Here is a 26,337-nt window from a genome sequence, read left to right on the forward strand (position 1 = left end):
GAGACTTGCCGGTAAACGAGATTGAAATAGGTATGCGGATACTGACGATCGAATCTCGGGCAAGTAACATACCGAAGGACAAAGGGAATGACATACGGGATTATACGAATCCTTGGCACTGAGGTTCAAACGATAAGATCTTCGTAGAATATGTAGGATCCAATATGGGCATCCAGGTCCGCTATTGGATATTGACCGAGGAGTCTCTCGGGTCATGTCTACATAGTTCTCGAACCCGCAGGGTCTGCACACTTAAGGTTCGACGTTGTTTTATGCGTATTTGAGTTATATGGTTGGTTACCGAATATTGTTCGGAGTCCCGTATGAGATCACGGACGTCACGAGGGTTTCCGGAATGGTCCGGAAACGAAGATTGATATATAGGATGACCTCATTTGATTACCGGAAGGTTTTCGGAGTTACCGGGAATGTACCGGGAATGACGAATGGGTTCCGGGAGTTCACCGGGGGGGCAACCCACCCTGGGGAAGCCCATAGGCCTTGGGGGAGACACACCAGCCCTTAGTGGGCTGGTGGGACAGCCCACAAGTGCCCTATGCGCCAAGGAGAAGAAAATCAAGAGAGAAAGAAAAAAAAAAGGAGGAGGTGGGAAGGAAGGGGGACTCCCTCCCACCAAACCTAGTCCAACTCGGTTTGGGGGGGGGGGGAGTCCTCCCCCTTGGACTCGGCCGACCCCCTTGGGGCTCCTTGAGCCCCAAGGCAAGGCCCCCTCCCTCCCACCTATATATACGGAGGTTTTAGGGCTGATTTGAGACGACTTTTCCACGGCAGCCCGACCACATACCTCCACGGTTTTTCCTCTAGATCGCGTTTCTGTGGAGCTCGGGCGGAGCCCTGCTGAGACAAGGTCATCACCAACCTCCGGAGCGCCGTCACGCTGCCGGAGAACTCTTCTACCTCTCCGTCTCTCTTGCTGGATCAAGAAGGCTGAGATCATCATCGAGCTGTACGTGTGCTGAATGCGGAGGTGCCGTCCGTTCGGTACTAGATCGTGGGACTGATCGCGGGATTGTTCGCGGGGCGGATCGAGGGACGTGAGGACGTTCCACTACATCAACCGCGTTCTCTAACGCTTCTGCTGTACGGTCTACAAGGGTACGTAGATCACTCATCCCCTCTCGTAGATGGACATCACCATGATAGGTCTTCGTGTGCGTAAGAAATTTTTTGTTTCCCATGCGACGATCCCCAACAGTGGCATCATGAGCTAGGTTCATGCGTAGATGTCTTCTCGAGTAGAACACAAAAGTTTTGTGGGCGGTGATGTGCGTTTTGCTGCCCTCCTTAGTCTTTTCTTGATTCCGCGGTATTGTTGGATTGAAGCGGCTTGGACCGACATTATTCGTACGCTTACGAGAGACTGGTTTCATCGTTACGAGTAACCCCCTTTTCTCAAAGATGACTGGCAAGTGACGGTTTCTCCAACTTTAGTTGAATCGGATTTGACCGAGGAGGTTCTTGGATGAGGTTAAATAGCAACTCATATATCTCCGTTGTGGTGTTTGCGTAAGTAAGATGCGATCCTACTAGATGCCCTTGGTGACCACGTAAAACATGCAACAACAAAATTAGAGGACGTCCTACTTGTTTTTGCAGGGTATGCTTGTGATGTGATATGGCCAACGATGTGATGTAATATATTGGATGTATGAGATGATCATGTTGTAATAGAAACATCGACTTGCACGTCGATGGTACGGCAACCGGCAGGAGCCATAGGGTTGTCTTTATACTAACGTTTGTGCTTGCAGATGCGTTGACTATTTTGCTAGGATGTAGCTTCAGTAGTAATAGCATAAGTAGCACGACAACCCCGATGGCAACACGTTGATGGATGATCATGGTGTGGCGCCGGTGACAAGAAGATCGTGCCGGTGCTTTGGTGATGGAGATCAAGAAGCACGTGATGATGGCCATATCATGTCACTTATGAATTGCATATTATGTTAATCCTTTTATGCACCTTATTTTGCTTAGAACGACGGTAGCATTATGAGGTGATCTCTCACTAAAATTTCAAGACAAAATTGTGTTCTCCCTGACTGTGCACCGTTGCTACAGTTCGTCGTTTCGAGACACCACGTGATGATCGGGTGTGATAGACTCAACGTTCACATACAACGGGTGCAAAACAGTTGCGCACGCGGAACACTCGGGTTAAGCTTGACGAGCCTAGCATGTGCAGACATGGCCTCGGAACACATGAGACCGAAAGGTCGAGCATGAATCGTATAGTTGATATGATTAGCATAGAGATGCTTACCACTGAAACTATTCTCGACTCACATGATGATCGGATTTGAGATAGTGGATTTGGATCATGTACCACTCAAATGACTAGAGAGATGTACTTTTTGAGTGGGAGTTCTTAAGTAATATGATTAATTGAACTAATTGTCATGAACATAGTCTAATGGTCTTTGCGAATTACGATGTAGCTGGCGCTATAGCTCTACTATTTTTATATGTTCCTAGAGAAAATTTAGTTGAAAATTGATAGTAGCAAACTTTGTAGACTAAGTCTGTAGAACCGAGGATTGTCCTCGTTGCTGCGCAGAAGGCTTATGTCCTTAACGCACCACTCGGTGTGCTGCGCCTCGAGCGTCATCTGTGGATGCTATGAACATCCGACATATACGTTTCTGATGACTACACGATAGTTCAGTGCAAAATACTTAATGGCTTAGAAGCAAGGCACCGAAAACGTTTTGAAACGTCGCGGAACATAAGTGATGTTCTAAAGAGATGAAATTGTGATTTCATGCTTGTGCCCTTGTTAAGAGGTACAAGACCTCCGACAAGATTCTTTGTCCACAAAGTAAAGGAGAAAGGCTCAATCGTTGAGCATGTGCTCAGATTATCTGAGTACGACAATCACTTGAATCAAGTGGGAGTTAATCTTCCAGATGAGATAGTGATGGTTCTCCAAAGTCACTGCCACCAAGTTGTGAGAGCTTCGTGATGAACTATAACATATCAAGGATAGATACAATGATCCTTGAGCGATTCACGATGTTTGACACTGCGAAAGTAGAAATCAAGAAGGATCATCAATAGTTGATGGTTAGTAAAACCACTAAGTTTCAAGAAAGGCGAGGGCTAGAAGGGATACTTCGTGAAAACGGCAAAACAGTTGCTGCGCTAATGAAGAGACCCAAGATTAAACCCAAACCCGAGACTAAGTGCTTCTGTAATGAGGGGAACAGTCACTAAGGCGGAGCAACTCTAGATACTTGGTAGATAAGTGGGCTGGCAAAAATTGAAAGAAGTATATTTGATATACATGATGTTGATGTGTACTTTACTAGTACACCTAGTAGCATAAGGGTATTGGATACCGGTTCGGTTGCTAAGTGATTAGTAACACGAAATAAAAGCTACGGCATAAATGGAGACTAGCTAAAGGCGAGGTGACGATATGTGTTGGAAGTGTTTCCAAGGTTGATATGATCAAACGTCGCACGCTCCCTCTAAACATCGGGATTGGTGTTAAACCTAAATAATCATTATTTGGTGCTTGCGTTAAGCATGAACATGATTGGATCGTGTTTATTGCAATATGATTATTCATTTAAAGAGAATAATGGTTACTCTATTTGCTTGAATAATCACCTTCAATGGTTTATTGAATCTCGATCGTAGTGTTACACATGTTCATGATATTGGTGCCAAAAGATACGAGTTAATGATGATAATACCACTTACTTGTGGCACTGCCGCTTGAGTCATGTTAGTATAAATTGCATGAAGAGGCTCCATGCTGATGGATCTTTGTACTCACCTGATTTCGAATCACTAGTGACATGCAAATCATACCACATGAGCAAGGCCTTGTTTTCATTGAGATGAAACAAGATAGTAACTTGTTGGAAGTGATACATTTTGATGTATGCAGTCCAATGGGTGCTGAGGCACGCGGTGGATATCATTACGTTCTTACTTCAATGATGTTTTGAGTAGATACTAGAGTATTTACTTAATGAATCACAAGTCTGAAATATTGAAAAATTCAATTCTGTTTCGGAGTGAAGTTCGTCGTAACAAGAGGATAAACTGTCTACGATATGATCATAGAAATGAATATCTGAGTTACAAGTTTTGGTAGGCAGTTGAGACAATGTGGAAATTGTTTCGCAGTTCATGCCACCTGGAACATCATAGTGTGATGATGTGTCTGAACGTCATAGCCACGCACTATTTGGTATGGTGCATACTATGATGACTCTTATCGAATTACCACTATCGTTTATGGGTTATGCATTAAAGACAACCACATTCACTTTAAATAGGGCACCACGTATTTCCGTTGAGATGACAGAGTATAGACTGAGGTTTAGAGAAATCTAAACTGTCATTTCTTGAAGGTTTGGGGCTTCGACACTTATGTGAAAAAGTTTCAGTCTGATAAGCTCGAACCCAAAGCGGATAAATGCATCTTCATAGAATATCCAAAACAGTTGGGTACATCTCCTATCTCAGATCCGAAAGCAAAGTGTTTGTTTCTAGAAAAGGATCCTTTCTCGAGGAAAAGTTTCTCTCGAAAGAATTGAGTGGGAGGGTAGTAGAACTTGATGGGGTTATTGAACCATCACTTCAACCAGTGTGTGGCAGGGTGCAGGAAGTTGTTCCTGTGGCGCCTACACCAATTGAAGTGGAAGCTGATGATGGTGATCATTGAGCTTCGAATCAAGTTACTACAAACCTCGTAGGTCGACAAGGTCGCGTACTGCTGCAGAGTAGTACGGTAACCCTGTCTTGGAGGTCATGTTGTTGAGCAACAGTGAACCTACGAGTTATGGAGAAAGCCATGGTGGGCCCAGATTCTGACAAATGGCTGGAAGCCATGAAATCCGAGAGAGGATCCATGTATGAAAACAAAGTGTAGACTTTGAAAGAACTACTTGATGGTCATAAGACTATTGAGTAAAGATGGATCTTTAAAAGAAGACAGACGATGATGGTGATAAGTCACTATTAAGGAAAGGCTCGACTGTATGTGATACAACCAAAAGGTTTTGTCGATCCTAAAGATACTAGCAAGTATGCAAGCTCCAATGATCCTTCAATGGACTGGTGCAAGCATCTCGGAGTTGGAATATACACTTTGATGAGATGATCAAAGATTTTGGGTTCGTACAAGGTTTATGAGAAACTTGTATTTCCAAAGAAGTGAGTGGGAGCACTATAGAATTTCTGATAAGTATATGTGGTTGACATATTGTGGATCAGAAGTAATGTAGAATTTCTGTAAAACATACAAGGTTGTTTGAAAGGAGTTTTCAAGGGAATACCTGGATTGAGCTACTTGAACGTTGAGCATCAAAGATCTATGGAGATAGATCGAAAGCGCTTAATGGAAGTTTCAACAAGATGCATGCCTTGACAAGTTTTTTGAAGGAGTTCAAAATAGATCAACAAAGAAGGAGTTCTTGGTTGCGTTGTGAGGTGTGAATTTGAGTAAGACTCAAAACCCGACCCCGGCAGAATGAAGAGAATAGACGAAGGTCGTCTTCTATGCCTTAGCCGTGGAATCTAAAGTATGCCATGATGTGTACCGCACCTGATGTGTGCCTTGAATCAAAGAATGTTGAGAGGTACAGAGAGCGATCCATGATTGAATCACTAGCAGCGGTCAAAATTTATCCTTAGTAACTAATGGACTAAGGAATTTTTCTCGATTATGGAGGTGGTTAAAGAGTTCGTCGTAAAGGGTTCCGTCGATGCAAGCTTTGACACTAATCTGAATAGCTATGAGCAGTGAAACAGATTCGTATAGTAGAGTAGATATTTGGAGCTTTTCGGAATAGCACGTAGTAGCAGCATCTATAAGATGACATAAATGTTTGTAAAGAACGCACGGATCTGAAAGTTTCAGAACCGTTGACTAAAACCTCTCTCACGAGCAAGACGTGATCAGACCCCATAACTATATGGGTGTTGGATTCGTTGGAATCACATGGTGATGTGAACTAGATTATTGACTCTAGTGCAAGTGGGAGACTGTTGGAAATATGCCCTAGAGGCAATAATAAATTAGTTATTATTACATTTCTTAGTTCATGATAATCGTTTATTATCCATGCTATAATTGTATTGATTGGAAACACAATACTTGTGTGGATACATAGACAAAACACTGTCCCTAGTAAGCCTCTAGTTGACTAGCTCGTTGATCAAAGATGGTCAAGGTTTCCTGGCCATAGGCAAGTGTTGTCACGTGATAACGGGATCACATCATTAGGAGAATCATGTGATGGACTAGACCCAAACTAATAGATGTAGCATGTTGATCGTGTCATTTTGTTGCTACTGTTTTCTGCGTGTCAAGTATTTATTCCTATGACCATGAGATCATATAACTCACTGACACCGGAGGAATGCTTTGTGTGTATCAAACGTCGCAACGTAACTGGGTGACTATAAAGGTGCTCTACAGGTATCTCCGAAGGTGTTAGTTGAGTTAGTATGGATCAAGACTGGGATTTGTCACTCCGTGTGACGGAGAGGTATCTCGGGGCCCACTCGGTAATACAACATCACACACACAAGCCTTGCAAGCAATGTAACTTATTGTAAGTTGCGGGATCTTGTATTACGGAACGAGTAAAGAGACTTGCCGGTAAACGAGATTGAAATAGGTATGCGGATACTGACGATCGAATCTCGGGCAAGTAACATACCGAAGGACAAAGGGAATGACATACGGGATTATACGAATCCTTGGCACTGAGGTTCAAACGATAAGATCTTCGTAGAATATGTAGGATCCAATATGGGCATCCAGGTCCCGCTATTGGATATTGACCGAGGAGTCTCTCGGGTCATGTCTACATAGTTCTTGAACCCGCAGGGTCTCCACACTTAAGGTTCGACGTTGTTTTATGCGTATTTGAGTTATATGGTTGGTTACCGAATGTTGTTCGGAGTCCCGGATGAGATCACGGACGTCACGAGGGTTTCCGGAATGGTCCGGAAATGAAGATTGATATATAGGATGCCCTCATTTGATTACCGGAAGGTTTTCAGAGTTACCGGGAATGTACCGGGAATGACGAATGGGTTCCGGGGGGGCAACCCACCCCGGGGAAGCCCATAGGCCTTGGGGGAGACACACCAGCCCTTGGTGGGCTGGTGGGACAGCCCACAAGTGCCCTATGCGCCAAGAAAAAAAGGAGGAGGTGGGAAGGAAGGGGGACTCCCTCCCACCAAACCTAATCCAACTCGGTTTGGGGGGGAGAGTCCTTCTACCTCTCCGTCTCTCTTGCTGGATCAAGAAGGCCGAGATCATCGTCGAGCTGTACGTGTGCTGAACGCGGAGGTGGCGTCCGTTCGGTACTAGATCGTGGGACTGATCGCGGGATTGTTCGCGGGGCGGATCGAGGGACGTGAGGACGTTCCACTACATCAACCGCGTTCTCTAACGCTTCTGCTGTACGGTCTACAAGGGTACGTAGATCACTCATCCCCTCTCGTAGATGGACATCACCATGATAGGTCTTCGTGCGCGTAAGAAAATTTTTGTTTCCCGTGCGACGATCCCCAACAGATATGATACCGGGGCAACTCCCCCAAGCTTGGCACAAGCCAAGGGGATTGCCCATACCCATGCTCGGTGGTCTTCCTTTGGAGGTGATGGTGGTGGAGTTGTTGCAACATGGTCTTGATCCTCCGTCTTCCAAGGCATAGGTGCTCCATCATGGAAAGATGAACGAGTCTCCGGAATCCTCAAATCAGCAGCCAACCATATTGATTTAAATCTATACTCATACTCACAGTTTTGGTTCTGCAGGTCATAGATCTGGGCCTGGAGTTGATCAATCATGTCATAGAGACTGGAGAGGTGCTTCCCAATGTCATTGGCATCAATCTTGTGCTTGTTGGTGAATTCTGTGATCATCATGTGGTTGACGTTGAGTCCATGCTCCACCATCCCTTGGCACTTGAAGACTTGTTGCTCCATTGCTTCGAGCCTCGTCTCCATGCTTCCGGTCTTCTTCGGCCCCTCAACATCACGGATGTGCAACATCCCCTCACGCATATCGATAGATTGAGGGTGTTGCAGCACTCCCGTGAGGTAGGGATTGATGACCTTCTCGAAGATCTTGTCCTTAGGAGCTTTTGGGGATGTCATAGCGATCTAGATCTGCAACAGAAACAGGCTCGAAACGAAAACAGAGGAAATCTGCGTGATATGAGGGTCAAACCAAATGGGAGAATATATATTGATTTTTTCCAGACCAGAAGGAGTACTCCGCACGAAAACGGAGTCCGGGAGGCATACGAGGTGGCCACAAGCCCCCCAGGCGTGGCGAGGGGGTGGGCCCGCGCCTGGCAGGCTTGTCGCCTCCTCGCGCGCTTTTGAGACTACTTCAAATTTTTCTATTTTTTCAAATATTCCAAAACGGATAAAATTTCCTACTGGAAAAGTTTTGGACTATGTTTTCTTACCGAATCACATACCTCTTCGTTTTCGGAGTCTGAAACAGGCTGATAAATGTCCCTTAGGTATTCTTCTGGAGTTATGGTATTGATAATATTGCTCTCAACATTTATGGGAGTACCTGAGATATAATGCTTGATTCTGTGCCCATTTACAACTCTCGGACAATTACCTTCCATGTTGTTGATCTGGATAGCACCGGAACAATATACTTCCTCAACAATATAGGGACCTTCCCATTTAGAGAGAATCTTGCCTGCAAAGAATCTTAAACGAGAGTTATATAGCAAGACATAATCACCTACATTGAACTCACTCTTTTGTATCCTCTTATCATGCCACCTCTTAACCTTTTCTTTGAACAACTTGGCATTCTCATATGCCTGAGTTCTCCATTCATCAAGCGAGCTAATATCAAATAACCTCTTCTCACTGGCAAGTTTGAAATCAAAGTTGAGCTCTTTGATTGCCCAATAGGCTTTATGCTCTAGCTCAAGAGGTAAATGACATGCTTTACCGTACACCATTTTGTACGGAGACATGCCCATGGGATTCTTATAGGCAGTTCTATAAGCCCACAGAGCATCATCGAGCTTCTTAGACCAATTCTTTCTAGACCTGTTGACAGTCTTTTGCAGAATCAGTTTAATCTCTCTATTGCTTAGCTCTACTTGACCACTGGACTGAGGGTGATAGGGAGATGTAATTCTATGGTTGACATCGTACTTAGCAAGCGTTTTATGGAAAGCACCATGAATGAAATGTGAACCACCGTCGGTCATTAGATATCTAGGGACTCCGAATCTAGGGAAAATAACTTCTTTAAGCATCCTGATAGAAGTGTTGTGATCAGCACTACTAGTGGGGATAGCTGCTACCCACTTAGTGATGTAGTCAACAGCAACTAGGATATGAGTATACCCGTTGGATTTTGGAAAAGGTCCCATATAATCAAAGCCCCAGACATCAAATGGTTCAATGACAAGTGAATAGTTCATAGGCATTTCCTGACGTTTGCTAATATTACCTATTCTTTGACATTCGTCACAAGACAAGACAAACTTAGCGACATCCTTGAAGAGAGTGGGCCACTAGGAATATGATTGCAATAACTTTTGTGCAGTTCTATCTCCCGCATGGTGTCCTCCATAGGCCTCGGAGTGACACTTCTGTAGGATTTGTCCTTGTTCATGTTCAGGTACACAACGTCTAATAACACCATCTACTCCTTCCTTATAAAGGTGAGGATCATCCCAGAAGTAATGTCTCAAGTCAAAGAAGAATTTCTTCTTTTGCTGGTATGTGAAACTAGGTGGTATATATTTGGCAACGATATAGTTTGCATAATCAGCATACCGCGGTGCACTACGTGAAGCATTGATGACATTCAATTGCTCATCAGGAAAGCTATCATCAATAGGTTGTGGGTCATCAAGAACGTTCTCCAACCTAGACAAGTTATCTGCTACTGGGTTATCAGCACCTTCCTATCGACAACGTGCAAATCAAATTCTTGTAGCAAGAGAACCCATCTGATAAGTCTAGGCTTAGCGTCTTTCTTCTCCATGAGGTACTTAATAGCAGCGTGATCAGTGTGAATAGTGACTTTGGAATCAACTATGTAAGACCTGAACTTTTCACATGCAAACACGACTTCTAAAAACTCCTTTTCCGTAGTAGCATAGTTTCTTTGGGCACTGTCTAGAGTTTTACTAGCATAGTGAATAACATTCAACTTCTTATCAACTCTTTGCCCGAGGACAGCACCAACAGCATAATCACTAGCATCGCACATGATTTCAAAAGGTAGGTTCCAATCAGGTGGTTGAACAATAGGTGCAGTTATCAAAGCCCTCTTAAGTATTTCGAAGGCTTCCTCACAATCATCGTCAAAAACAAAAGGAATATCCTTTTGCAAGAGATTGGTAAGAGGCCTAGAAATCTTAGAGAAGTCTTTAATGAACCTTCTATAGAAACAGGCATGACCAAGGAAACTTCTTATACCTTTGATATCTGTGGGGTATGGCATTTTCTCGATTTCATCAACCTTAGCTTATCGACTTCAATACCTCTTTCAGAAATTTTATGTCCTAAGACGATGCCTTCATTAACCATAAAGTGGCACTTCTCCCAACTCAAGACAAGATTGGTGTCTTTACATCTCTGCAAGACTCGATCAAGGTTGCTGAGGCAATCATCAAAAGAAGACCCGTAAACGGAGAAGTCATCCATGAAAACCTCAACAATCTTTTCACAAAAGTCAGAGAATATAGCCATCATACATCTTTGAAAGGTGGCAGGTGCATTACATAAGCCAAAAGGCATACGTCTATAAGCAAAGGTACCAAAAGGGCAAGTGAAAGTGGTTTTCTCCTGATCAGATTGTGCAACTGGTATTTGGGAGAAACCAGAATAACTGTCTAGAAATCAGAAGTGTGTGTGTTTAGACAGTCTTTCTAGCATTTGGTCGATAAAAGTAAAAGGGTAATGATCTTTCCTAGTGGCTTTATTCAATTTCCTAAAATCGAACACCATCCTATAGCCGGTAATAATCCTTTATGGGATCAATTCATCCTTATCAGTAGGGACAACGGTAATGCCTCCCTTCTTAGGGACGCAATGCATCGGACTCACCCAATCGCTATGAGCAACAGGATAGATAATACCCGCTTCCAGGAGCTTTAGTATTTCTTTTCTTACTTCCTCTTTCATCTTAGGATTTAATCTCCTTTGATGATCAGCAACTGGTTTGAAGTCAGGATCAGTTTTAATCTTGTGCTGGCATAGAGTGGGACTAATGCCCTTAAGATAATCAAGAGTATATCCAATAAAAGCACGATGCTTCCTCAGAGTTTTTAGTAAATTATGTTCTTCATGCTCTGAGAGGCTAGCACTAATAATAACAGGATATATCTCTTTTTCATCCAGATAAGCATACTTAAGAGTATCTGGCAACTGTTTAAGCTCGAACACATGATCACCCTTTGGTGGGGGTGGATCCCCAAGCAGTTCAACAGGAAGATTATTCTTAAGGATAGGATATTGTTCTAAGACAACTCTATCTATTTTATCCCTTTCATCCATATGCATATCATTTTCATGCTCAAGAAAGTATTGCTCTAAGGGATCAGTAGGAGGCACTGCAATAGAAGCTAAGGCAATAGTTTCATCCTTACTAGGCAACTCCTTTTCATGAGGTTGTCTACCAAACTTGGAGAAATGGAACTCATGTGACACGCCTTCAAAGCCAACAGTGACAGTTTGCTTCTCACAGTCAATATGAGCATTGACGGTATTAAGAAAAGGTCTGCCAAATATGATGGGACAAAAGCTATCTTGTGCGGTAGCAAGAACGAGGAAATAAGCAGGATACTTCGTTTTACCTCACAAGACTTCAACATCCCTAACAATTCCCACAAGGCAGATAGTATCTCTATTGGCAAGCTGAATAGCGACATCAATAGGCTCTATCTCAATAGGTGCAATCTCGTCTTTAATTTCATCATATAAGGATTGAGGTATTGCACTAACACTAGCACCCACGTCACATAAACCATGATAGCAATGATCTCCTATCTTAACAGAAACAACAGGCGTGCCAACAACAGGCCTATGTTTCTCTCTAGGGTGAGGTTTAGCAATTCTAGCAACATCTTCACAGAAGTGAATATTATGTCCCTCAACATCATCTGACAAGAGATCTTTGATAATAGCAATGCTAGGTTCAACTCTAATTTTCTCAGGGGGAGTAGGTGTTCTAATGTAGCCTCTACGTATCACAGTTGAATCTCTAGAATGATCCTTTATCCTAACAGGGAAAGGTGGTTTCTCAATGTAAGCAGTGGGAACAACAGGATCATTATAGGCAATGACTCTCTCTTCAACTGGATTGGGTTTAACTACATTGACTTCTAAAGGAGGATGATATTTAAACCACTTCTCTTTGGGGAGAGCAATATGAGCAGCAAATGATTCACACAGTGAAGCTACTATCTCAGAGTCAAGTCCATACTTAGCGCTAAAGGCACAAAAAGTATTTGTTTCAACAAAGAATTTAACGCAATCAAACTTGAAATTCATAACTCACTCCTTACCTTCTTCAAGCTCCCAATCTTCAGAGTTGCGTTTAATTCTCTCCAATAAATTCCATCTGAAGTCAATATCTCTCTTCATAAAAGAACCGGTACAAGAAGTGTCAAGCATGGTGCGATCATCATGAGAAAGCCGAGCATAGAAGTTTTGAATGATAATTTCTCTCGAGAGCTCATGATTGGGGCATGAATATAACATTGATTTAAACCTCCCCCAAGCTTGAGCGATGCTTTCTCTGTCACGAGGCCAAAGATTATAAATATAATTCCGATCACGACGTACTAAATGCATAGGATAAAACTTTTGATGAAATTCCAATTTCAACCGATTGTAGTCCCATGATCCAGTATCATCACATAGCCTATACCATGTCAGTGCCTTATCCTTCAAAGATAACGGAAATACCTTCTTCTTGACCTCATCCTCGGGAAAACCTACAAGCTTAAATAAACCACAAACTTCATCTACATAGATTAGATGCAAGTTTGGATGTGATGTTCCATCTCCTGTAAAAGGATTAGCCAGCAGTTTCTCAAGCATACCCGAAGGAAATTCAAAGCAAATATTTTCAGTAGGTGCAGCAGGTTGAGGAGCAACTCTTTGTGCTTCCGTTCGAGGTGAAGATACCCCGAACAAGCCCCTCAAATTATTAGTATCCATAGTGACATGTGACAATAAATTTCAGCACACTAAATGAATGTTTCCTTACCAATTTCCACTTACCAAAGGCGCTTCACTTCCCGGCAACGGCGCCAGAAAAGAGTCTTGATGACCCACAAGTATAGGGGATCAATCGTAGTCCTTTCGATAAGTAAGAGTGTCGAACCCAACGAGGAGCAGAAGGATCTGACAAGTGGTTTTCAGCAAGGTAAAATCTGCAAGCACTGAAATTATCGGTAACAAGTGATTGTGTGGTGAGATGATTCGTAGCAATTAGCAAGTAACAAAAGTAACAACGGTGCAGCAAAGTGGCCCAATCCCTTTTGTAGCAAGGGACAAGCCTCGACAAAGTCTTATAGGAGGAAAAACGCTCCCGAGGACACACGGGAATTTCTGTCATGCTAGTTTTCATCATGTTCATATGATTCGCGTTTGTTACTTTGATAGTTTGATATGTGGGTGGACCGGCGCTTGGGTACTGCCCTACTTGTACAAGCATCCCACTTATGATTGACCCTCTCGTAAGCATCCGCAACTGCGAAAGAAGAATTAAGACAAAGTCTAACCATAGCATTAAACTAGTGGATCCAAATCAGCCCCTTACGAAGCAACACATAAACTAGGGTTTAAGCTTCTGTCACTCTAGCAACCCATCATCTACTTACTACTTCCCAATGCCTTCCTCTAGGCCCAAATAATGGTGAAGTGTTACGTAGTCGACGTTCACATAACACCACTAGAGGAAAAACAACATACAACACATCAAAATATCAAACGAATACCAACTTCACATGACTATTTATAGCATGACTTATCCCATGTCCTCAGGAACAAAAGTAACTACTCACAAAGCATAAATATATTCATGACCAGAGAGGTAATGAGTAGCATCAAGGATCTGAACATAAATTCTTGCACCAAGTAATCCAACTAGCATCAACTACAAAGAGTAATCAACACTACTAGCAACCTTACAAGTACCAATCGGCGTCGCGAGACGGAGATTGGTTACAAGTGATGAACTAGGATTTGGAGATGAGATGGTGCTGATGAAGATGTTGATGGTGACGAGTCCCCTCCGATGAGAGGAGTGTTGGTGATGACGATGGCGACGATTTCCCCCTCCAGGAGGGAAGTTTCCCCAGCAGGATCGTCCTGCCGGAGCTCTAGATTGGTTCTGCTCAAGTTTCGCCTCGTGGCGGCGGCGAATCCACGAAAAAGCTCCTCTCTGATTTTTTTCCGGACGAAACCCTTCATATAAAAAAGAGGGGTGCCAGTGGGCCAGTAGGCCGCCCACAAGCCCCCTAGGCGCGGCCAGGGGGTGGCCACGCCTAGCAGGCGTGTGGCCACCTACTGGTGCCCCTCTCGCGCTTCTTCGGCCCAGTATTTTTTATAAATCCAGGAAAAATCATCGTTGATTTTTACGGCGTTTGGAGTTGCGCAGAATAGGTATCTCAAACTTGCTCTAATTTGAGGCCAGAATTCCAGCTTCCGGCATTCTCCCTCTTCATGTAAACCTTGCAAAATAAGAGAGAAAAGGCATAAGTGTTGTACCGTGAAGTGAAATAACAGCCCAAAAAGCGATAAATATCAACATGAAAAGATGATGCAAAATGGACGTATCACATATCCACAATCGCGAATTTCTCTACCGTTCCGCCGCAGCAGCGCTTCCGAGATCGGGAGCACCAGAAGATCTCTTCCCGGCACCCTGCCGGAGGGAGGATTGACCTCCCGGAGCTTCTCCACCACCATGAACGCTTCCCGGACGTGCCGTGAGTAGTCCTCCTTGGACCATGAGTCCATGACCAGTAGCTGTGTGATTTCTTCTCTCCAATCTTGTGCTTCAATGCTTAGCCCTTGTGAGCTGCCCTACATGATCAAGGCATCCATGTAATTTATCTGTTGTTGCTATGCTGAGTTTGCTCGGATCTGATGGATTATGAGATTATGTTCAGATTGTGATGAATTATATATTTGGTTCTCCTTTTATACTATGTTCTTGAGTAATTGATGCATGTTCTCCATTGCTTTTTATTGCTTTGGCCGAGTAATAGATTGTAATTCCAAGAGGGAGTGTTATGCATGATTGTGGGTTCATGCCCCCTGATGTCTAGCTTAACTGAGAGAAACATGAGACTAGGGGATGCGATGTTGCCACGATGGAGAAAACAACGGTGCTTGTGACCACGGTTGCAAGGATTGTTTACCTTACGCAAAGTTCATCAATGCAGTTGTCTGTTGCTTTGAGTTTACACTTTGGGTGGGGCTCGCAACTTAATACCACCGAGATGTTCTGGATAGATATCTCAAGGGGGATGATTAGTAAGTAGATGTTGATAAATAAACAGTCTAATTGTCTTGGCGTACTGCCCATTACTATTGAGCCTCTAACTTTCAAGTAGCATAACTAGCATTGCAGTGCGTTTATAATTCTGTCAATTGTCCAGTTGTAATTTGTTTACCCAATCATAGTTGTATATCGTCTTTTGGGAGCGAGACATCACTAGTGAACATCATGTGACTCCGGTCCATATCACCACCATTGCTTACACCTCCATCATTTACTGCTTTCATTTACTTTTTCGTTACAATCACTGTCACTATCCCCGCTTGTGTTTTGATCCTTTGCAAACTACAAGGCCAGAGAGATTGACAACCTCTCTGTACTCGTTGGGAGCAAAGTTTTGTGTGTGTGTGCAGGTCCACTTCTTCTATTTGCGCCATGGTAGGGGACACCTACTTGTTGATCCTCGGAGTCCTCCAGGTTCGATAACCTTATAGTCTCCGTGTAAGGTAAAACTTGTTGCTGACTACATCTCCACCTTCCACTTGGGGTAACCAACGAGCGGCGAGAAGTATATTCATCAAATCCTCATCAAGCTAGTTTTCTGGCGCCGTTGTCGGGGTCTCCAGTCTTCAAGATAGGGGAGTTGCACGCTATATTTTACCTTTGCTTTTTAGTCTTGTTAGTTTGCTTTCTAGTTTTTGCTTTAGAGTCTTATACCAAAAACCACAAAAAAGTTAGTTGATTTGCTTTTAGTTGTTCTTTCTGCTTAGTCCAGCATGTTAGGGTTTGATGCTTTGAGGGAATCTGAGGTTCTAGATTTCCATCAAAGGAATGGAGAAAATATGAAGGTGGCTTGGTATAGAATTTCTGAAGCACATAAAAGAATTATACCTTGGATACCTATTAAAATTGGGCTTAGAATTTTTTATCTTGGTCTTTTTATTTGGTGTAAACACACCCTTGATATTATAGCTGGAGGAGATTTTTTAGAGTGTGAAGAGACTAGAGCTCTTGATATTATACATGGTCTATCTAAATACCTTGTTTATGGTTGTGGATATGACACTATTATAGATGGACTTGCTACTATTGAAAGGAAAATAGACGCTCTAGACTTAACACAAAGAGAGAAACCCATGGTTGATAAGAAAAATATTTTGAAAATAGATGATGACTCGGAGCCTTTTGTTAGAATTAGCATCTCTAACCAAGACTTCCTTGCTTATGGTGATATTGGATCCATGGTTTCTACAATGCCAAAAGTTGTTTATGATTATCTAAGATTTCTATACATGGAAAAAATTTCATCTTATCATGAACATGCTAATGGTGATATTTCCGAAATCCAGGGAAAGGTAAAAGATGTCCCGGTTACATTCTCTAAAAGGAGTGCAACGGTTGATTTCTTCATCATGAAGCCAAACCAAGGAAACATAGTGCTTGGAAGGGACTTCCTCCGATCCATGAAAGGCTTCATTGATATAGGTAAAGGACACATACTCTTACGTGGGAAAGCGAAAGGTACGTATCCGTCCCCTAGGAAAAATAAAGATGAACTTGTTGAGGATCCGTTTGAAGGTTTTAATTATTCCGATGACATAGGTGAATTTTGATCCTCCTTTTTACATCATGCCTAGTTCAAAGGCATAAAAGAAAGCGCTTGTTGGGAGGCAACCCAATTTTTTTTACTTTAATTTTTAGTTGTCTTGATGCTTTTTACTACTGTAGCAAGATCACTGTATCTTTATTTTCAAGCTTTGTGCCGAGTTTTAGCCTCCGATTGCAAGAAAGTTCAAAAGTTGTGACATGCTGTCCAGAAACAGATTATGTCTGTTTGACGGAAAAATTCGCCAAAAATCACTAGATCATATTTTTAATCTTAACTTTTTTCAAAGCATGCTCTATATAATTGTCTTTCTGGCATCTGTTCTGAGTTTTTTGATTTGAGTTGCAGAAGTGCCCCGAAAAAACTATTTACTACATGTTGTTCTGTTTTTCGTAGATTCTGCGACGTTTTGCGTTTTCATCATTTTGCAAATCTGAAGCTTGCTTTTCCTTTACAGAAACTTTTTGGAAATCATGAGAAACAGTAGATTTTCATGAAAATCTTTATTTCCAGTAGGTAATGAATTATTTTATCATGGGTACTAACCACTCTAATCAGCTTATGATGAGTTTCGTATGAAGGGAGTTTTCAAGTATGCGATGGAAGATGACGAAAGAAGATCCAAGAGTGTCAAGCGCTCAAGCTTGGGGATGCCCCATGCAACCCCAAGAAATATTCAAGGATACTCAAGCGTCTAAGCTTGGGGATACCCCCGTGCATCCCCTTCTCTATCAACAATCATATGTTTGTCCATCTCCATTCTATATTTATATCACTTCATATGTTATGTGCTATGCTTGGAGCGTCCCGCTCTTTAATTTTTAGTTTGTTTTAGTTTTTCTTGCTGTTCATAACAAGTCGGAACCTAGCCTGCCTTGTTTGGGAGAGAAACATGCTCCATTCCACTCTAGAACACAGCATAGGTTTTCATGTTTATCTTTTATGTGTGTTCTTTATCTTTACATAGCTGTTGTCATGCTTAGCTCTTCGTTTTCTTGCTATATCTTTTTAAGAGCTTTTACTTAGGTTGCTTTTGGAACTCTCTTGAGTTTTCATGCTTATCTTGTTTAGAGAGTTGGCTCGTTGCACTGAGTTGTGTGTCTTGCATGAGTAGGTAACTGAGGTTGCTATTTAAGTATAGTAGTAACTTGCAATAGTTGTGAGGTATTGATTTGAGTAACGTTTGGACTATTGGTGCCAAGAGGTTGAGCCTATTAGTGATATGTGTCGTATTTCGGGAAATCTGTGTGTATTTCAAAAACTAAAAATTAGTTGAGAACTCTAGCTACTAGATTGATCGCTAACCTCTGGAGGGGTCCGAATATATAGAGTACCCTCACGTTACCATGGGTCGAGGATGCGCAAGGATAACCAAACCCCCAAACACTCCTCCTCTGGGTACTTGTCTCTTTGTGAATTTCCTAACTAGATAGAGAGTTAACGATAATAAGTGTATGAGTTCTACGGACTAATGTGAGTACTGGATTGTTGGCACTTCCACCATCCATATTTTGCTAGCCTCTTCGGTACCGTGCATTGCCCTTTCTCATCTTCAGAGTTGGTGCAAACTTCGCCGGTGCATCAAAACCATTGCCATGATACGCTCTTTCATCATAAGCCTCATTATATATTTCCTCAAAATGGCCACCATACCTACCTATTAAGGCATTTCCATAGCCTTTCCAAGATACATTGCCATGCAATATCCACCATCTCATGACTTGATCTTCATGTCATACATGCTTTTGCTTGATCGAGGAGCCGCATGCTAGTTGGGCCTTGCCCATATTATTGCTACATGACGCGCTAGTTTCATTGCATATCGTGGTACACTCGCAGAGGCATACATTTGAATATATCATGATAGTTTTCATTTGTCTCTATGTTGAGTACTTCTTATAAAGTGTGATGATCTTCTTTTTATTCTTGTAAAACATAGAGTGTTACCCTTAAGTGAGGAAAAGATTCCAAAGAGGACAAAATAAAAGATCCCAAAGAGGACAAATGAGAGATAAATAGAAAGAGCCAAAGAGGGCACAAGAAATAAAAAAATAAAAAGAAATAAAAAGAGAGAAGGGGGCAACACTAATATTTCTTTTGAAAGATCCACACTCGTACTCCATTGCTATATTTGTACTACATAGAGATTATCATTCATGCATAACTATGTGGGGACCCTTACACTATAGACCTTGGCTTGCATATTTCAATGATGAGCCTCCTCAAATGAGCTCTAGTTCTTCATGAGTAAGCAAGTTGGATGCACCCCCAATAGTTCCATTGGAGAGCTTACCTTAGCTCATATGTGCATCTGTTACATGGCAATCCCTACTCCTCACATCATATCTATCATTTGGCTTTCTCTCGCCTATGGCTGTCCTCCTTGATGTGAGCCTTTCACACCTTTTTGTCTTCATTCCCCATCATTATTTTATTTGCCATCCTAAGTGCCAACAAATCTTGCTTGCGCTAATCCATTGCATGAGTGCTCAAAGTCGAAAGGGAGAGGATCATTTTGACTCGTGCCTGACTAGTGGTCTGGGGATGAGTCAACATAAGATTCCGAAGACGACCAAGTGTGAGGTTTAGTAGATTGAGTTCTCAATTAAAAATATATTTTATGCTCTAAACCCATCTCCCACTTCTTTCACGCAAACACCATTTGGAGACATTCGAGTCATGGACAACGAGAGCTATTGCACCTTTATGTTCTTACTTTGCTAAACTCAATACTAAATATAGACTCTTGCTTGTTATTATCTTGACTTGAATTGCATATCTTACTTACTTTACTTTGAATTTCTTATATGTGTGTTAGCATGTCACCACAAAAATTATTGTGTTATCATTTACCTACTCGAGGACGAGCAGGAATTAAGCTTCGGGATGTTGATACGTCCCAAACGTATATATAATTTATGCTTCTTACACGATTTTTTGGGTGACATTGTTATATGTTTTGCTACACTTTTATATCATTTTACACATATTTGGACTAACCTTCTAATGATACGTCCCAAATGTATCTATAATTTCTGCTTGTTCCATGATCTTTTGGGTGACATTGTTATATGTTTTGCTACACTTCTATATCATTTTACACATATTTGGACTAACCTACTAAATCAGTGCACCCAGTGCCTGTTTCTATGTGCTGATGTCTATTTTGCAGGGGCTTTTACCCAATTTTCCGAAGCCCGAAAAAATCCAAAAATATATATAAAAAATCAGCGAAACAGAAGCTTCCGGATCACCGAAGGAGGGCCAGAGGGGGCGAGGGGCCTCCGAGGCGGCCTGCTGGCGCGGCCAGGCCCTAGGCCGCGCCAGGAGGTCGCCTTGGTTGGTCCCAACTTCTCTGGTGCCCTCCTTTGGCCTATATTTAGAGTCCCAAGAGGAAACCCTCGCAAACTTTCTGGAATCGCGAATTTCTCCATCGTTCCGCCGCCGCAGCATTTTCGAGATCGGGAGCGTCAGGAGACCTCTTCCCGACACCCTTCCGGAGGGAGGATTGACGTGCGGGAGCTTCTCCACCGCCATGGACGCTTCTCAGACGTGCCATGAGTAGTCCTCCTTGGACCATGAGTCCATGACCAGTAGCTATGTGATGTCTTCTCTCCAATCTTGTGCTTCAATGGTTAGTCCTTGTGAGCTGCCTACATGATCAAGGCATCTATGTAATTCTCTTGCTATTGCTATGCTCGGTTTGTTGGGATCCGATGGATTATGAGATTATGTTCAGATTTTTATGAGTTATATATTTTATTATCCTTTTATATTATGTTCCTTAGTGATTCATGCATGTTCTCTGTTACTTTTTTTATTGCTTTGGCCAAGTAGTAGATCGTGACTCCAAGAGGGAGCGTTATGCATGATTGTGGGTTCATGCCCCTAGATGTCTAGCTTGAGTGACAGAAACATGAGACTAGGGGATATGTTTGTTTCCACCAGGGAGAAAACAACGGTGCTTGTGACCATGGTTGCAAGGATTGTTTACCTTACGCATAGTTTGTTAATGCAGTTGTCCGTTGCTTTGAGTTTACACTTTGGGTGGGGCTCGCAACTTAATACCGGAGAGTTGTTCTGGATAGATATCTCAAGGTGGATGATTAGTAAGTAGATGGTGATGAATAAACGGTCTTCTTGTCTTGGTGTACCGCCCATTACTATTGAATCTCTAACTATCAAGGAGCATAATTAGCATTGCGGTGCGATCATAATTCTGTCAATTGTCCAACTCTGATTTGTTTACCCTAGCATAGTTGTTTATCGTCTTTTGGGAGAGAGACATAACTAGTGAATGCCATGTGACTTCGGTCCATATCACCATCATTGTTTACACCTCCATCATTTACCATTTTTCTTTACTTTTCCGTTGCAATCACTATTACCTTCCCGCTTGTGTTTTGATCCTTTGCAAACTACAAGGCTGGAGAGATTAACAACCTCTCTATACTCGTTGGGAGCAAAGTTATTTGTTGTGTGTGCATGTCCATGTCTTCAGCTAGCGCTAGGGTGGAAGACATCTACTTGTTGAGCGTAGGAGTCCTCCTGCTTCGATAAACCTTACAGTCTCCGTGTAAGGGAAATTTGCTGCTGACTACATCTCCACCTTCCACTTGGGGTAACCAACGAGGGGCGAGAAGTATATACATCAACTCGTCATCAAGCAAATTTCTGGCGCCGTTGCCGGGGACTCCAGTCTTCAAGATAGGGGAGTTGCACACTATCTTTTACCTTTGATTTTTAGTATTGTTAGTTTGCTTTCTAGTTTTTGCTTTAGATTCTTATACCAAAAACCACAGAAAAATTTGTTGTTTTGTTCTTGCTTGTTTTTGCTGCTATGGGTTCCACTGAGAACACTAAGTTGTGCGACTTCACTAGTTAGGCTTATGGAAAACTGCACTCTTAGTTCACTGCTTGGGGAGGCCGCTTTACCACACCCGTGGTAGAAAAGTCTCCTCCACCTACTGAATGTATCCCTTTCAAAATACCACTTGGGATAATTGAAATAATTAGGAATGATTGTTACGTAGGAGATGGAATAGCCAATCCTAGTATTCATTTGTTGAAACTTACAGAACTTTGTGAGTTGTTTAAGATTTCAGGTATGACAAGAGATGGACTCATGAGGAAACTATTTGCCTTGTCACTGAAAGGAAAAGCATTGGAATGGTATAGGCTACTAGATGATTCTCACCTGCGGGATTGGGAAGAGATTCAGTCTCTCTTTTACTCCAACTTTTATCCTCTTCATGAAGTCCATCTGGATCGTGGTAACAATGCTTTATGTGATACTTATATTGTTGAGTTTATTCATGATCCCACTGAAGATTATTATGAGAAGGGAACATATGCTTATAGATATTTCAATAATATCAAGTTCCCTCTCTTTATGTTGAAGGTTTTGAAGCTGCAGTTGTTTTGCCTTCCTATGCTTATTGCTTTGTGCTTCAATGAATTGTTCTATTGCAATATTCCCATGCATAGGAAGCATGTTAGACTTAAATGTGTTTTGTATTTGCTTCTTGATGCTCCCTTTTGTTCTACAACTCTTATTCCTACGAGAGCATCATTAAAATCTTAAGCCTATCTTTATGGCTATAAAGAAAGAGCTCTAGGGAGACAACCCTTGTTATCTTTACTTTCATTTTTAGCGGTCTTGATGTGTGTTACTACTGTAGCAACATCATTGTATCTTTATTTTCAAGCTTTGTGCCAAGTTATAGCCTCCGATTGCAAGAAAGCTCAAAATTTGTGACATTCTGTCCAGAAACATGATTATGTCCACTTGACGGACAAATTCGCCAAAAATCACCAGATCATCTTTTTGATCTGAATTTTTCTGACATCGTTCTCTATGTAATTTACTTTCTCGCATCTGTTCTGAGTTTTTTTATTTGAGTTGCAGAAGTGCCCCGAATAAATTATTTACTACCTACTGTTCTGTTTTTCACAGATTCTGCCATTTTTTGCGTTTTCATTGTTTTGCAAATCCTAAGCTTACTTTTTATTTGCAAAAATCTTTTGGCATTCATGAGAAGAAGTATATTTTCATGAAAATATTTATTTCCAGCAGGTATTGAATTATTTTATTAAGGGTACTAACCACTCTAATCAGCTTATGATAAGTTTCGTACGAAGGGAGTTTTCAAGTATGCGATGGGAGAGATGATGAAAGAAGATAAAGGAGTGTCAAGTGCTCAAGCTTGGAGATGCCCCCATGCACCCCAAGAAATATTCAAAGGAGACTCAAGCATCTAAGCTTGGGGATGCCCCCGTGCATCCCCTTCTCTATCAACAATCATCAGGTCGTCCATCTCCATGCTATATTTTTATCACTTCATATGATATGTCCTAGGCTTGGAGCGTCCCGCTATTTGCTTTTTAGTTTGTTTTAGTTTTGTTTACTGTCCATAACAAGTCGGAACCTAGCCTACCTTGTTTGGGAGAGAGACACGCTCCATTCCACTCTAGAACACAACATAGGTTTTCATGCTTATCTTTTTGTGTGTTCTTCATTTTTTTCGTAGCTACTGTGATGCTTAGCTCTTAGTTTTCATGCTTATATTTTTAAGAGCTTTTATTTAGGTTGATTTTGGAACTCTCTTGAGTTATCATGCTTATCTTGTTTAGAGAGTTGACTCGTTGCACTGAGTTGTTTGTCTTGCATGAGTAGGTAATTCAGGTTGATATTTAAGTATAGTAGTAACTTGCAATAGTTTTGAGGTATTGATTTGAGTAATGTTTGGACTATTGGTGCCAAGAGCTTGAGCCTATTAGTGATAGGTGTCGTATTTTCGGAAATCCGTGTGTTTTTCAAGAACTAAAAATTAGTTGAGAACTCTAGCTACTAAATTGATCCCTAACCTCTCGAGGGGTTGGAATATATAGAGTACCCTCACGTTACCATGAGTCGAGGATGCGCAAGGATAACCAAACCCCCAAACACTCCTCCTCGGGGTACTCGTCTCTCTGTGAATTTTCTAACTAGATAGAGAGTTGCCGATAATAAGTGCATGAGTTCTTTGGACTAATGTGAGTATTCGATTGTTGGCACTTCCACCATCCATATTTTGCTAGCCTCTTCGGTACCGTGCATTGCCCTTTCTCACATTGAGAGTTGGTGCAAACTCCGTCGGTGCATCCAAACCCATGACATGATACGCTCTGTCATACATAAGCCTCATTATATCTTTCCTCAAAACAGCCACCATCCCTACCTATTATGGCATTTCGATAGCCTTTCCGAGATACATTGCCATGCAACAACCACCATCTCATAACTTGTTCTTCATGTCATACATGCTTTTGCTTGATTGTAGAGCCGCATAATAGTTGGGCCTTACCCCAATTATTGCTAAATGACGCGCTAGTATCATTGCATATCCTGCTACACTCGCAGAGGCATACATTTGCATACATAATGATAGTTTTCACTTTCCTTTATGTTGAGTACTTCTTATAAAGTGTGATGATTTTTCTTCTTATTCATGTAGAACATAGAGTGTTGCCCTTAAGTGAAAAAAAGATCCCAAAGTGGACAAAACAAAAGATCCCAAAGAGGACAAATGAGAGATAAAAAGAAAGAGCCAAATACACCACAAAAAAATAAAAAGAGAAAGAGAAAAAGAAAGAAAGAAAAGAGAGAAGGAGGCAACACTACTATTCCTTTTGAAAGATCCACACTCGTGCTCCATTATTATATTGGTACTACATAGGGATTATCATTCATGCATAACTATGTGGGGATCCTTACACTATAGAACTTGGTTTGCATATTCCAATGATGAGCCTCCTCAAATGAGCTCTAGGTCTTCATGAGCTAACAAGTTGGATGCATCCCCACTAGTTCCTTTGGAGAGCTTACCTTAGCTCATATGTGCATTCGTTACATGGCAATCCCTACTCCTCACATCATATCTATCATTTGGCTTTCTCTCGCCTATGGTTGTCCTCATTGATGTGAGCCTTTCACACCTTTTTGTCTTACTTCCACATCATTATTCTATTTGCCATCCTAAGTGCCAACATATCTTGCTTACGCTCATCCATTCCATGAATGCTCAAAGTTGAAAGGTATAGGATCCTTTTGACTTGTGCCTGACTAGTGGTCTGGGGATGAGTCAAAATAAGATTCCGAAGGAGACTAAGTGTGAGGTTTAGTAGATTGAGTTCTCAATTAAAAATATATTTTATGAGCTCAACCCATCTCCCACTTCTTGCACGCAAACACCATTTGGAGACATTCGAGTCACGGACAGCGAGAGCTCTTGCACCTTTATGTTCTTACTTTGCTAAATTCAATGCTAGTTATAGACTCTTGCTTGTTATTGTCTTGACCTGAATTGCATATCTCACTTCCTTTACTTTGTAGTTTTGATATGTGTGTTAGCATATCACCATAGACAATATTGTGTTATCATTTATCTACTCAAGGACGAGCAGAAATTAAGCTTGGGGATGTTGATACGTCCCAAACGTGTCTATAATTTCTGCTTGTTCCATGATCTTTTGGGTGACATTGTTATATGTTTTTCTACACTTTTATATCATTTTACACATATCTGGACTAACCTACTAACTCAGTGCACCTAGTGCTAGTTTCTGTCTGCTCATGTCTATTTTGCACGGGCTTTTACCCAGTTTTCCGAAGCCCGAAATAATCCAGAAAAATGTATAAAAAATCAGCGAAACAGAAGCTTCCGGATCACCGTAGGAGGGCCAGGGGGCCAGGGGCCTCCCAGGTGGCCTGCTGGCGCGGCCAGGCCTAGGCCGCGCCAGGAGGTCGCCTCGGTGGGTCCCACCTCCTTCGGTGCCCTCCTTTGGCCTATATTTAGAGTCCCGAGAGGAAACCCTCGCAGACTTTCTGTAATCGCGAATTTCTCCATCGGGGGCATCAAGAGACCTCTTCCCGGCACCCTGCCGGAGGGAGGATTGACCTCCGGGAGCTTCTCCACCGCCATGAACACTTCCCGGACGTGCCGTGAGTAGTCCTCCTTGGACTATGAGTCCATGACGAGTAGCTATGTGATGTCTTCTCTCCAATCTTGTGCTTCAATGGTTAGTCCTTGTGATATGCCCTACATGATCAAGGCATCTACGTAATTCTTTTGCTATTGTTATGCTCGGTTTGTTGGCATCCGATGGATTATGAGATTATGTTCAGATTGTTATGAGTTATATACTCCCTTCGTCCCAAAATTCTTGTCTTAGGTTTGTCTAGAAATA

Source organism: Hordeum vulgare, chromosome 5H (genome assembly GCF_904849725.1).
Source record: "Hordeum vulgare subsp. vulgare chromosome 5H, MorexV3_pseudomolecules_assembly, whole genome shotgun sequence".
NCBI classification, from domain to species: domain Eukaryota; kingdom Viridiplantae; phylum Streptophyta; class Magnoliopsida; order Poales; family Poaceae; genus Hordeum; species Hordeum vulgare.